Source organism: Tachyglossus aculeatus, chromosome 5 (assembly GCF_015852505.1).
Source record: "Tachyglossus aculeatus isolate mTacAcu1 chromosome 5, mTacAcu1.pri, whole genome shotgun sequence".
Lineage (NCBI taxonomy): Eukaryota > Metazoa > Chordata > Mammalia > Monotremata > Tachyglossidae > Tachyglossus > Tachyglossus aculeatus.
The window spans coordinates 77,233,609-77,247,502 of NC_052070.1; the positions used below are offsets into that span (position 1 = coordinate 77,233,609).

General features: G+C 44.4%; 1 non-coding gene across 1 annotated transcript; it reads left to right on the forward strand.

Moving 5' to 3' along the window:
• Positions 1-11,547: 11,547 nt before the first annotated feature.
• On the forward strand, positions 11,548-11,685 carry LOC119929080. The gene has a single exon (XR_005451222.1). It is a non-coding gene; the product is annotated as a small nucleolar RNA SNORA7 (small nucleolar RNA).
• The last annotated feature ends 2,209 nt before the right edge of the window (positions 11,686-13,894 follow it).

Genomic DNA, 13,894 nt, shown 5'->3' on the forward strand with positions numbered 1-13,894 from the left:
CAAAGGTCACCAATGATCATCTTCTTGCCAAATCCAATGGCCTCTACTCCATCCTAATAATCCTCAAACTCTCAGCTGCCTTTCCACACTGTCAACCATCCACTTCTCCTGGAAAACTTATCCAGCCTCGGCTTCACTGATGCTGTCCTCTCCTGGCTCTCCTCCTATCTCACTGGCCACTCATTCTCAGTTTCTTTGGTGGACTCCTACTCTGCCTCCCACCTCCTAACTGTGGGTGTCTTTCAAGGATTAGTTCTGGGTCCCCTTTTATTCTCCATTTACACCCACTCCCATGAAGAACTCATTCACTCACATGGCTTCAACTACTACCTCTCTGAGAATGATTCACAAATCTACATCTCCAGCCTTGATCTCTATTCCTCTCTGAAGTCTCACATATCCTCCTAGTATTTTCACAGGCCAAAAAGAAAAAAACACAACAGCTGCCTCTCTTCATATCTGGAAGTTTATTATTCTCCCTATCTTCAAAGGCCTACTGAAAGCTCATCTCCTCCAAGGCACCTTCCCTGATGCCCTTCTGCAACACCCGTACTCCCTTTGCTCTTCCCCCCACCAAGTCCCATAGCACTTATTCCATATCTATAATTTTATTTATTTATATTAATGTCTATCTCCCCCTCTAGACTGTAAGCTCATTGTGGGCAAGGAATGTGTCTATTATATTGTTATATTGTACTCTTCCAAGCACTTAGTACAGTGCTCTGCACACAGTAAGTGCTCAAGAACTACAACTGACTGAGGATTGATAAGAACATTCATGTGTAAGCTATTGTGTTTTTTTTTTTTCTTTTTGGCCTGTGAAATAATAGCTGAAATACTTGTACTGGGCTCTAGCATTTGAAAAGTCTGGAATTCATCCCAAACAATGTAATGACAAATACTTGGGGACTGGGTATGGGTAATGCTATAGAAATCCCATAGTGACCCCAGAACCAGAATTGCTTTCCAGATCATGTTCAAAATTTACAAAAATGAATTTCACCTCTGAAAATGTTATGAAAGGAGATGTTGACAGAGTCTTTATTTTAAGTTTACTTTTCCTATTTTTTAAATCACAAAACCATTATAAAAGAGGTTTCATTTTGAATATGTTGGATTTTCCGAAGTTGCATCATCTTGTGCAGGTTGGTATCTTGATTTACTAGCAAGGAGGAGTGGAACAGCATTAAAATCCAGCTTATTAATTTTTAAATGTTTGACGTTGGTGGTGGCAAGTTCAATTTGCAGCCCCCCTTTTACTCACAGTTATACTAAATCTTGATGACAATGCACATGCAAGCATCATCTTTTTATGAGAATATTAGTATTCTATTAAAAGTCAGGCAAAGGTTTTTTTCAGCAGGTTTTTCAAACAAATACATTGACTCAATAAGGAGAACTTGTTTCCTCCCTCTTTTACTAGACTTGGATATGCCTCATCCCTTTCCACTACCACCACACCCTTGGCATGTATCTGCTTTACCTAGGTAGGAAGTGGGATCTGGAGCCAATCTATGACCTTTGGGCATTTAGTATTCACCTCACCCTCAGGCCCACAGAATTTAGAGCAGGGGCCTAGGAGTCAGAAGGTCATGGGTTCTATTCCCAGCTCCACCACGTGTCTGCTGTGTGGCCTTGGGAAGTCACTTCACTTCTCTGGGCCTCAGTTACCTTATCTGTAAAATGTGGATTAAGACTATGAGCCCTCTGTGGGACAGGCACTCTGTCTAACCTGATTTGCTTGTATCCACCCCAGCGCTTAGTAGAGTGCCTGACACATAGTAAGCATTTAACAAACACCATGATTATTAATCTATAAATTAAATATTATAAATTATTTATTTATATCAATGTATATCTCCTCCTCTAGACTGTAAGCTTTTTGTGGGCAGGAAATGAGTCTTCTAACTTGGTTGTAGTGTACTCTCCTAAGCACTTAGTACAGTGCTCTACATAGAATAAGCATTCAAATACCACTGATCATCTATATACTGCAAAGATGGTCTTGGTTGAGAGAGCCATATTGAAGGCTGTACATCACACAACCTCATAGATCTTCACCCTGGTATGGAGCTTGATACCCTGTTGTCACCACATTCAGTCTCTGGAAGTCCATGCTGGACTTTAAAAAATTATTTTCTATCTCTTTATCTAACCATGCATTGGCAGTTGGTGCATTGCCTATGTAGCAGAATTGGGTCACTTGCTTTAAATTCTGAGTTTCCATTGAAAACCTTTGATGCAGCTGCTGTCTGTGCATGCTGAGGGTCTGCACTGCCCCTCTTACCTCACTTTTAGCCTGCTTGGAATATGAATTTTTCCATGATGCTTCAGAGGGAAGCAGCGAGGAGGAGGAGAGAATAGCAGGACTAGAAATCCTGAAACACTGTCAATCAATGTGATCCATGATAAACAGGGGAACCATGTCAGGCTCTGGGCTTAAGCAAGTGGTATCAGGCCCCTAAGTAATTACCTCAGCCTGCCCGGCTCTTTCCTCAGGAGTAAGGATTTCCCCTGTGAAAATCTGGATCACAAGAATAAATTTCCCCTAGAAAAATCTTTCTATGGTACTTACGAAGTGTTTGCTATGTGTTAAACTCTAGGTAGATTCAAGACTATCTCATTGCCAACTGCAGTGGTTGCCCATCCACCTCTTTATCAAACACATTCTAATAATACCTGCCTTATCTCCCTACCTCACAGGACCGTTGTGAGGGTTGAAATGAACTAACTGATGTGAGTGTGCTTTGGTAGTAAAAGCACTTATATTGATGTTTGTTTATTTGTACAGATGTCTGTCTCCCTCTCTCTAGACTGTGAGCTCATTGTGGGCAGGGATTGTCACTTTTTACTGTTATATTGTACTTATCCAAATGCTTAGAGTGCTTAAAAAGTACCATAATTATTATTAAGTAGGATGGAGAACAGGTAGTGATTTGCCCAAGGTCACACCTAGCAGGACAGAGGTAGAGGTAGGACTATCATTGAATGAATCAATTGATAGTATTTTCTGAGCACCTATCTTGAGCTGAGCATCAAATCAACAGTCATGATTCTTGTCCTCAACAATCTTCCAATCTAGCCAGGGAGACAGACACTAAAATGTACTACAGATAGGAGGAAGTAATAGGGCATAAAGATATAAAGGTATAAGGATATAGGAGTTGGGGGCGGGAGGGGAGTGGTGAGGCCCCAAATGCTTTGGTAGTGTAGAAGCACTAAAGCGGCAGATAAGGGAGACATACACTTGAGGCTTCACATCCCAGAAGCCATGACATTTAGACTGTAGACTGTAAGCACCTTGTGGTCAGGGATCATGTCTACCAACTCTGAAGTATTGTACTTTTGTAAGTGTTTAGTACACTTTAGTAGAGAAGCAGTGTGGCTCAGTGGAAAAAGCCTGAGTTTGGGAATCCCGGCTCCACCACTTGTCTGCTGTGTGACCTTAGGCAAGTCACTTCACTTCTCTGGGCCTCAGTTACCTCATTTGTAAAATGGGGAATTGAGACTACGAGCCCCCATGTGGGACAGGGACAGTGTCCAATCTGATTACCTTGTACCTATCTTAGTGTTTAGAACAGTGCTTGGCACATAGTAAGCACTTAACAAATACCATAATTATTATTATTCTCTGTACCTCAATTACCTCATCTGTAAAATGGGGATTAAGACTGGGAGCCCCTAGTGGGATAGGGCCTCTGTCTAGCCCAATTTACTTGTATTCATCCCAGTACTTAGATCAGTGTATGGCACATAGTAAGTGCTTAACAAATACCACAATTATTATTACCATTTCTTGATTGAATTCCAGTGGCTTCAAGCCTGGGCCATGTTCAGTTCCAAAACTAGTTAGAGTTTTCTCCAGTCATTGGAATCGCCCTGCATCCATGAAAATTGCATTTTTTTTCCACCAAGGGATGGGAGGGTAAGGAGAGGATCACATAAAATGCTTCACTTTCTGATCAAAGGCTGATAGTCTAATTCCCAAGCAAACATCAAAAGTTTTACTTTAAAATTAAGTATAACAAACAGAGACATTTTGTGAAGCAGTGGCAATGTTCTGGAGTTCTAGCCAGGTGACTGTTTGCATAAGATTATGGGGGAAAGAAAAACAAATTGTTATAGATGAGACGTAACAATGCCTCCTCATCCTCTTTATAAAAGCTCAAACCTTGAAAGCAAAGTGTGCGTTTCAGAAATGGAACAAACACTGAAGAAACTTCAGGTCAACATGGGAAGGTGGAAATGTTTTTTGCTTCTCATACCTTGGGCAGAATTAGGTAAGTGCTTTCATACACATGTGTTGTTTCTAATTCACAGGTCAATTTGGAAAATAAAAAGTAAAAAAACACCAAAATAACTTTAAGCAATCAGTCCCAGCTTGTTTGAATTATGAGATATCTAGTTTTATTTTAATGAAACCACTCAGGCATTAAATCTGTAGTGTATTAAGAATATAAATCTATTTGTACTATTTATTAACCAACTTCTATCTGCAGCAAATAAGTACACCAAAGCTCCGTCTTTTTGATATTTAATAATAATCTTAAAGAGCAAATTCACAGAGCATTTACCCGTTTGTGGATCCTGCAGATGTACCTTAACCTTAGCCTTTTCAATTAGCTATGATACATATAAAGTCAAACTATCCTTCAGGTTTGAAAGTGATGCTGCAGATGGTGAGATCTGTAATGGAGCAGTTTGGCCGATAAGACCAGAGAATGCACCTTGTGCACTTTAAAATTGCCACATGCTGTCCTACAAAGGAGCCTCTGTGATTCCACTATCAATCAATTGAATTTATTGAGACCTCATTGTGTTCAAAGCACAGTACTAGGCACTTAGGAGAGTACAACAGAGTTGGTAGACTCACTCCCTGCCCACCAGGAGCTTAGAATCTAGAAGGGAAGGCAGATATGTACATAAATGTTGTGGGGCTGAGAGATGGGGGAGGTGTGAATATCAAGTGTTTAAATGGTACGGATCCAAGTGCATAAGTGATACAGAAAGGAGACAGAGTAGGAGAAATGAAGGTATAGTAGGGGAAGATCCCTTGGAGGAGATGTGATTTTAGTAAGGTTTTGAAAGTGGGGAAAATGGTAGTATGGCATATATAAAGGGGGAGGGAATTCCAGGTCAGAGGGACTATGTGGTTAAGGGATCAGTGACACGATAGACAAGATCGAGGTACAGGGAGTAGATTGGAGGGGAAGAGCTGAGTGCCTTTAAACTGACTGTGGGGAGTTTCTGTTTGATGCAGAGGTGGTTCTTGAGGTATGAACAGACTCTGTCCTCTGGTTCTCCTCTTATCTCTCCGGCCGTTCATTCTCAGTCTCTTTTGCAGGCTCCTCCTCCCCCTCACATCCCCTTAACTGTAGGGGTTCCTCAATGGTCAGTTCTTGGTCCCCTTCTGTTCTCTATTTACACTCACTCCCTTGGTGAACTCATTCACTCCCACGGCTTCAACTATCATCTCTACGCTGATGACACCCAAATCTACATCTCTGCCCCTGCTCTCTCTCCCTCCCTTCAGGCTCATGTCTCCTCCTGCCTTCAAGACATCTCTATCTGGATGTCTGCCTGCCATGTAAAACTCAATATGTCCAAGACTGAACTCCTTTTCTTCCTTCCCAAACCCTGCCCTCTCCCTGACTTTCCCATCTTTGTTGACAGCACTACCATCCTTCCCGTCTCACAAGCCTGCAAACAGGGTGTCATCCTTGACTCTGCTCTCTCATTCACCTCTCACATCCAATCCATCACTGAAACCTGCCGGTCTCACCTTCACAACATCGCCAAGATCTGCCCTTTCGTCTCCATTCAAACTGATACCCTGCTGGTTCAATCTCTCATCCTATCCTGACTGGATTACTCCATCAGCCTCCTCTCTGATCAATCAATCAATCAATCATATTTACTGAGCGCTTACTATGTGCAGAGCACTGTACTAAGCGCTTGGGAAGTACAAATTGGCATCACATAGAGACAGTCCCTACCCAACAGTGGGCTCACAGTCTAAAAGGGGGAGACAGAGAACTGAACCAAACATACCAACAAAATAAAATAAGTAGGATAGAAATGTACAAGTAAAATAAATAAATAAATAAATAAATAGAGTAATAAATATGTACAACCATATATACATATATACAGGTGCTGTGGGGAAGGGAAGGAGGTAAGACGGGGGGATGGAGAGGGGGACGAGGGGGAGAGGAAAGAAGGGGCTCAGTCTGGGAAGGCCTCCTGGAGGAGGTGAGCTCTCAGCAGGGCCTTGAAGGGAGGAAGAGAGCTAGCTTGGCGGATGGGCAGAGGGAGGGCATTCCAGGCCCAGGGGATGACGTGGGCCGGGGGTCGATGGCGGGACAGGCGAGAGCGAGGTACAGTGAGGAGATTAGTGGTGGAGGAGCGGAGGGTGCGGGCTGGGCAGTAGAAGGAGAGAAGGGAGGTGAGGTAGGAGGGGGCGAGTTGATGGAGAGCCTTGAAGCCCAGGGTGAGGAGTTTCTGCTTGATGCGCAGATTGATCGGTAGCCATTGGAGGTTTTTGAGGAGGGGAGTAATATGTCCAGAGTGTTTCTGGACAAAGATAATCCGGGCAGCAGCATGAAGTATGGATTGAAGTGGAGAGAGACACGAGGATGGGAGATCAGAGAGAAGGCTAGTGCAGTAGTCCAGACGGGATAGGATGAGAGCTTGAATTAGCAGGGTAGCGGTTTGGATGGAGAGGAAAGGGCGGATCTTGGCAATGTTGCGGAGCTGAGACCGGATCTCCTATCCTTCTGTCTCTCCCCACTTCAGTCTATACTTCACTCTGCTACCCGGATCATCTTTGTGCAGAAACACTCTGGGCATGTTACTCCCCTCCTCAAAAATCTCCAGTGGCTACCAATCAACCTACGCCTCAGGCAAAAACTCCTCACTCTCAGCTTCAAGGCTATCCATCACCTCACCCCCTCCTACCTCACCTCCCTTCTTTCCTTCTACAGCCCAGCCCGCACCCTCCGCTCCTCTGCCACTAACCTCCTCACTGTGCCTCGTTCTTGCCTGTCCTGCTGTCAACTCCTGGCCCACGTCCTCCCCCTGGCCTGAAATGCCCTCCCTCTGCACATCCACCAAGCTAGCTCTCTTCCTCCCTTCAAAGCCCTACTGAGAGCTCACCTCCTCCAGGAGGCCTTCCCAGACTGAGCGCCCTCCTTCCTCTCCCCCTCCTTCCCCTCCGCATCGCCCCGGCCTTACCTCCTTCCTCTCCCCACAGCACCTGTGTATATGTTTGTATATATTTATTACTCTATTTTACTTGTACATATTTACTATTCTATTTATTTCATTTTGTTAATATGTTTTGTTTTGTTGTCTGTCTCCCCCTTCTAGACTGTGAGCCCGCTGTTGGGTAGGGACCATCTCTATATAATTCCAACTTGTACTTCCCAAGCACTTAGTACAGTGCTCTGCACACAGTAAGCACTCAATAAATATGATTGAATGAATGAATGAATGGGGAGACGTGGACTGAACATAATCTTAGAAAAATAATCTGGACAGCAGAGTGAGGTATGGATTGGAGTGGGTAGAGACAAGAGGAAGGGAGGTCAGCAAGGAGGCTAATGCAGTAGTCAAGGTGGAATATTAGTGTTTGGATTGGCATGGTAGCAGTTTGGATGGAGAGGAAAGGGTGGATTTTAGAGGTGTGATGTTAGAAGACAGGAATTGGTGACACCGGATATGTGGGTTCAGTGAGAGAGATGAGTCAAGGATAATGCCAAGGTTACAGGCTTGTGAGATGGGGAAGAGAGTGGTGGTGTCTACAGTGATGGGAAAGACAGGGGACCTCGTTGTAAGCAGTGAATGTGTCTGCTATATTGTTGCGTTGTACCCTCCCAAGGGAACAGTAAACACTCAATAATATGATTGATCAATTGCTAAATTGACAGGGTTTGTGTGGCAAGATGATAAATTCTGATTTGGACATGTTAAGTTTAAGGTGTTGGAAAGATAGATGTCCTGAAGCCAGGAGGAACGCCTACACTAGGAGTTCCCACAACACAGCCCCCAGAGAGAACTTGCTTGAAATACAGAAACCTGACAAAAGGATTGAATTATATGCTAGATGTTTTTACTGTAGAATTAATAATAGATTGACAATAAAAGAAATCTTTAGAGATCAATAATTATGATACTTTAAGGCATCTAGTATAGTTTTCAAATTGAATCAAGAAGGTTTATCAAGATTTTATAGATGTAAATCTGTGTTATATCACATAAATAGGACTCAAACACACAGTAAGTTTTGAATATAATTTCTTGTCCTTTTCTTGTCCACTAAGCAAAGTATTAACACTCTATCTGGCTTCACATTTATAGGCATATAAAACTGATTCTTTCGAAGGGACACAAAATTAAATTTCCTCAAGTGAAGATCAATCAATCAATCAATCAATCAATCGTATTTATTGAGCGCTTACTATGTGCAGAGCACTGTACTAAGCGCTTGGGAAGTACAAATTGGCATCACATAGAGACAGTCCCTACCCAACAGTGGGCTCACAGTCTAAAAGGGGGAGACAGAGAACAGAACCAAACATACCAACAAAATAAAATAAGTAGGATAGAAATGTACAAGTAAAATAAATAAATAGAGTAATAAATATGTACGACCATATATACATATATACAGGTGCTGTGGGGAAGGGAAGGAGGTAAGACGGGGGGATGGAGAGGGGGACGAGGGGGAGAGGAAAGAAGGGGCTCAGTCTGGGAAGGCCTCCTGGAGGAGGTGAGCTCTCAGCAGGGCCTTGAAGGGAAGAAGAGAGCTAGCTTGGCGGATGGGCAGAGGGAGGGCATTCCAGGCCCGGGGGATGACGTGGGCCGGGGGTCGATGGCGGGACAGGCGAGAGCGAGGTACAGTGAGGAGATTAGTGGTGGAGGAGCGGAGGGTGCGGGCTGGGCAGTAGAAGGAGAGAAGGGAGGTGAGGTAGGAGGGGGCGAGGTGATGGAGAGCCTTGAAGCCCAGGGTGAGGAGTTTCTGCCTGATGCACAGATTGATCGGTAGCCATTGGAGGTTTTTGAGGAGGGGAGTAATATGTCCAGAGCGTTTCTGGACAAAGATAATCCGGGCAGCAGCATGAAGTATGGATTGAAGTGGAGAGAGACACGAGGATGGGAGATCAGAGAGAAGGCTGGTGCAGTAGTCCAGACGGGATAGGATGAGAGCTTGAATGAGCAGGGTAGCAGTTTGGATGGAGAGGAAAGGGTGGATCTTGGCAATGTTGCGGAGCTGAGACCGGCAGGTTTTGGTGACGGCTTGGATGTGAGGGGTGAATGAGAGAGCGGAGTCGAGGATGACACCAAGGTTGAGGGCTTGTGAGACGGGAAGGATGGTAGTGCCGTCAACAGAGATGGGAAAGTCAGGGAGAGGACAAGGTTTGGGAGGGAAGACAAGGAGCTCAGTCTTCGACATGTTGAGCTTTAGGTGGCGGGCGGACATCCAGATGGAGATGTCCTGAAGGCAGGAGGAGATGCGAGCCTGGAGGGAGGGGGAGAGAGCAGGGGCAGAGATGTAGATCTGGGTGTCATCAGCGTAGAGATGATAGTTGAAGCCGTGGGAGCGAATGAGGTCACCAAGGGAGTGAGTGTATATTGAGAACAGAAGGGGACCAAGCACTGAACCTTGGGGAACCCCCACAGTAAGAGGATGGGAGGGGGAGGAGGAGCCTGCAAAAGAGACTGAGAAAGAACGACCGGAGAGATAAGAGGAGAACCAGGAGAGGACGGAGTCTGTGAAGCCAAGGTCAGATAACGTGTTGAGGAGAAGGGGGTGGTCCACAGTGTCAAAGGCAGCTGAGAGGTCGAGGAGGATTAGGACAGAGTATGAGCCGTTGGATTTGGCAAGCAGGAGGTCATTGGTGACCTTTTAGACTGTGAGCCCACTGTTGGGTAGGGACTGTCTCTATGTGATGCCAATTTGTACTTCCCAAGCGCTTAGTACAGTGCTCTGCACATAGTAAGTGCTCAATAAATACGATTGATTGATTGATTGATTGGTGACCTTTGAGAGCGCAGTTTCCGTGGAATGAAGGGGACGGAAGCCAGACTGGAGGGGGTCGAGGAGAGAGTTGTTGTTGAGGAATTCTAGGCAGCGCGTGTAGACAACTCGTTCAAGGAGTTTGGAAAGGAATGGTAGGAGGGATATGGGACCATAACTAGAAGGTGAGGTGGGGTCAAGAGAGGGTTTTTTTAGGATGGGAGAGACATGGGCATGTTTGAAGGCAGAGGGGAAGGAACCAGTGGAGAGTGAGCGGTTGAAGATGGAAGTTAAGGAGGGGAGAAGGGATGGAGCGAGAGATTTCATAAGATGAGAGGGAATGGGGTCAGAAGCACAGATGTCAAAATTTTCCAGTCATTTGCTGGTTGTTTCTTCTAGTTACTACTCTGAAGTGTGATAAGATTCCTGGAAAATAAATTTGTTTGGAGGGTTGACTAAAATATTAGATTTGTTGTATAAAAATCACACTTGTCTTGCTGTGTGAACTTGGGCAAGTAGCAACTTCAGTTAACTTCTCTGTGACTCAGTTACCTCGTCTGTAAAATGGGGATTAAAACTGTGAAACCCATATGGGACATAGACTATGTCCAACCTGATTAGCTTGTATCTACCCCAAGGCTTAGTATTGGGCCTGGCCTATAATAAGTACCTTAACAAATACCAATTAAAAAAAAGAGATATTAATGCTTCCAGTTTGGGAGGTAGTATAGTCACAGACCATATATGAGAATGGAAGAGAAGAATTTTATGTTGCTCCTGCTCCTAATAGTATAGCTTAATTTATTTAGTACCAAGCTGAAGATACTTCCCCAAGCTTTTCTATCACTCTTCATAAGGTTTTTTATATTTCATTACTTTTCTGATCAATGTATTTTAAGATACCTTTAAATTAAATATTTCCTTCTCATCATCCTGGACCACCCAATTTAATTCCACTCATTCCTATGAGAAGCAAATATCAAACTGGGGACCTTGAGTGATAACCTGAGCTTATCCCTTCTTCACTCTTTTTTAATGGTATTTGTTAAGCCTTTACTATGTATCAAGCACTGTTCTGAGCACTGGGGTAGATAGGAGTTAATTAGATAGACACAGTTCCCATCCTGAATGGGGTGCACAGTATAAGTAGGAGGGAGAACAGGTATTGAATCCTATTTTTACAGTTGAGGAATGTAAAACCCAGGTATGTTACGTGACACACCCAAGGTCCACAGCAAACAGTTGTCAGAGCCAGGATTAGAACTCAGGTCCTCTGATTCCTAGACCTTTGCTCTTTCCACTAAGCTATGCTGCTTCTTGGCCTGAGTGTCAGCTTCTCCATTCTTCCTCTAACATAAAAATGTAAGAAGGCCATTTAGGTCAGACAATGGTCCATGCAGTCCAAGGGGAACAGTGGGCAATGGGATGCAAAAGCCTTTCACTGTACTGTGCATCCAGGAAAGAAGGTGAGGTCCAAAGGTTCTGAGGTCAGGGCATTCAACTGTGATATTTTGGCCCTATTCACTCGTCACCTCTCAGGGTGGCACCTGGAGAGTTTCCAGTACTCTACCAGTCTTGGCTATGGGAGGGAGAGTCGAGCAGAGGCATACCCCTTCCATTACTAGCTTGGGTAGTGGCTAGCGAATGGAAGACAATCTACTACAAGTCAAAACTCACCTGTGCTGGGCAGCAGCGGCATGGGAGAGAGTTGAGGGTGGAGACTCAAGTTTACTGTTCAGAAGGTGGCAATGGTAAACCACTTCCTTTTTTTTTTACCAAGAAAACTCTATGGATACACTACCAGAACTATTTCAGGTGGAGAGTGGGGTTTTCTGGGAGAGATATGTCTGTGGAGTCACTATGGGTCAGAGATAAATTGACAGCATAAGTCAAGACAATTCACTCTTGTGCCATTCTTTTTGGGGGAAGGGTGCATTAAGAGTGAAGTGGGCCAGCTGGGATGTAGTAGGAGAGTAGTGAGGTGAGGTAGGAGCAGGCACGGTGATTGAGAGCTTTAAAGTCAATGGTGAGGAGTTTTTGTTTGATGTGGAGGTGGATGGGCACCTACAGGAGGTTCTTGAGGAGTGGATAAATATGGCCTGAACATTTCTGTAGAAAAATGATCCAGGCAGCAGAGTGAAGTATGGACTGGAGTGAGAATAGACAGGAGGCAGGGAGGTTAGCAAGGAGGCTGATAGAGTAATCAAGGTAGGATAGGATGATAATAATAATAATAATAATGATGGCATTTATTAAGCACTTAAGATATGCAAAGCACTGTTCTAAGTGCTGGATAATAATGATGGTATCTGTTAAAAACTTACTATAATAATGATGGTATTTGTTAAGCTCTTACTATGTGCGAAGTACTGTTCTAAGCACTGGGAGGGATGCAAGGTGATCAGGTTGTCCCATGTGGGGCTCACACTCTTCATCATCATTTTACAGATAAGGTAACTGAGGCCCAGAGAAGTTAAGTGGCTTGCCCAAGGTTACTCAGCTGACAAGTGGCAGATTCAGGATTTGAACCCATGACCTCTGACTCCCAAGCTCGGGCTCTTGATTGCATTAACATGGGAGCAGTTTGGATGGAGAGGAAAGGGTGGATTTTAGCAATGTTGTGACAGTGGAACCGACAGAATTTAGTGATGGATTGAATATGTGGTCTGAATGAAAGGGAGGAGTCAAGGATAACACCAAATTTATGGGCTTATGAGACAGGGAGGATGGTGGTGCCTTCTACAGTGATGGGAGTCAGGGGAAGGGTGGGGTTTGGATGGGAAGATAAGAAGTTCCATTTAAGACATATCAAGTTTGAGGTGACAGAAGGACATCCAAGTAGAGATGTGTTGAAGGCAGGAGGAAATGTGAGACTGCAGAGAGGGAGAGAGATCAGGGCTGGAGATGTAGATTTGGGTGTCATGCATTGAGGTGATAGTTAAAGCCATGGAGAGAATGAGTTCTCCAAGGGAGTGGGTGTAGATGGAGAATAGAAGGAAACCCAGAATTCAACCTTGAGGGACACTGACAGGAGGTGGAAGGCAGAAGAGGATCCTGTGAAAGAGACTGAGAATGAGCAGCCAGAGAAATAAGAGAACTGAGAGAGGACAGTATCAGTGAAGTAGAGGTTGGATAATGCTTCCAGGAGAAGGGGGTAGTTGACAATGTACAAGGTGGCTGACAGGTCAAGGAGTATTAGGATGGAGTAGAGGCTGCTGGATTTGGCAAGAAGATTATCATTGGTGACCTTTGATAGGGCAATTTCTGTGGAGTGAAGGGGACAGAAGCCAGATTGGAGAGGGTTAAGGAGAGAATTGGAGGAGAGGAACTTGAGACAACAGGGGTGGACAATTTGTTCAAGGAGTTTGGATAGGAATGGAAGGGGGGAGATCGGGTGATAACTGGAGGGAGTCATAAGGTCAAGGAAGAGGGGTTTTTTTTAGGATAAGGGAGTCATGGGAATGTTTGAAAGCAGGGGAAAAGAAGTCATTGGAGAGCAGAAAGTTGAAAATGGGAGGGAAAAAAGAGGGGCAAGTGTTTTGATAAAGTGTGAAGGAATGGGGTCAGATGCTCAGATAGAGTGGGTAGATTGGAGAAGCAGCGTGGCTCAGTGGAAAGAGCATGGGCTTTGGAGTCAGAGGTCATGGGTTCAAATCCCAGCACTGCAAATTGTCAGCTGTGTGACTTTGGGCAAATCACTTAACTTCTCTGTGCCTCAGTTACCTCATCTGTCAAACGGGGATTAAGACTGTGAGCCCCCCATGGGACAACCTGATCACCTTGTAACCTCCCCAGCACTTAGAACAGTGCTTTGCACATAGTAAGTGCTTAATAAATGCCATTATTATTTCGAGAAAAAGCAGGACATCTCCTCTA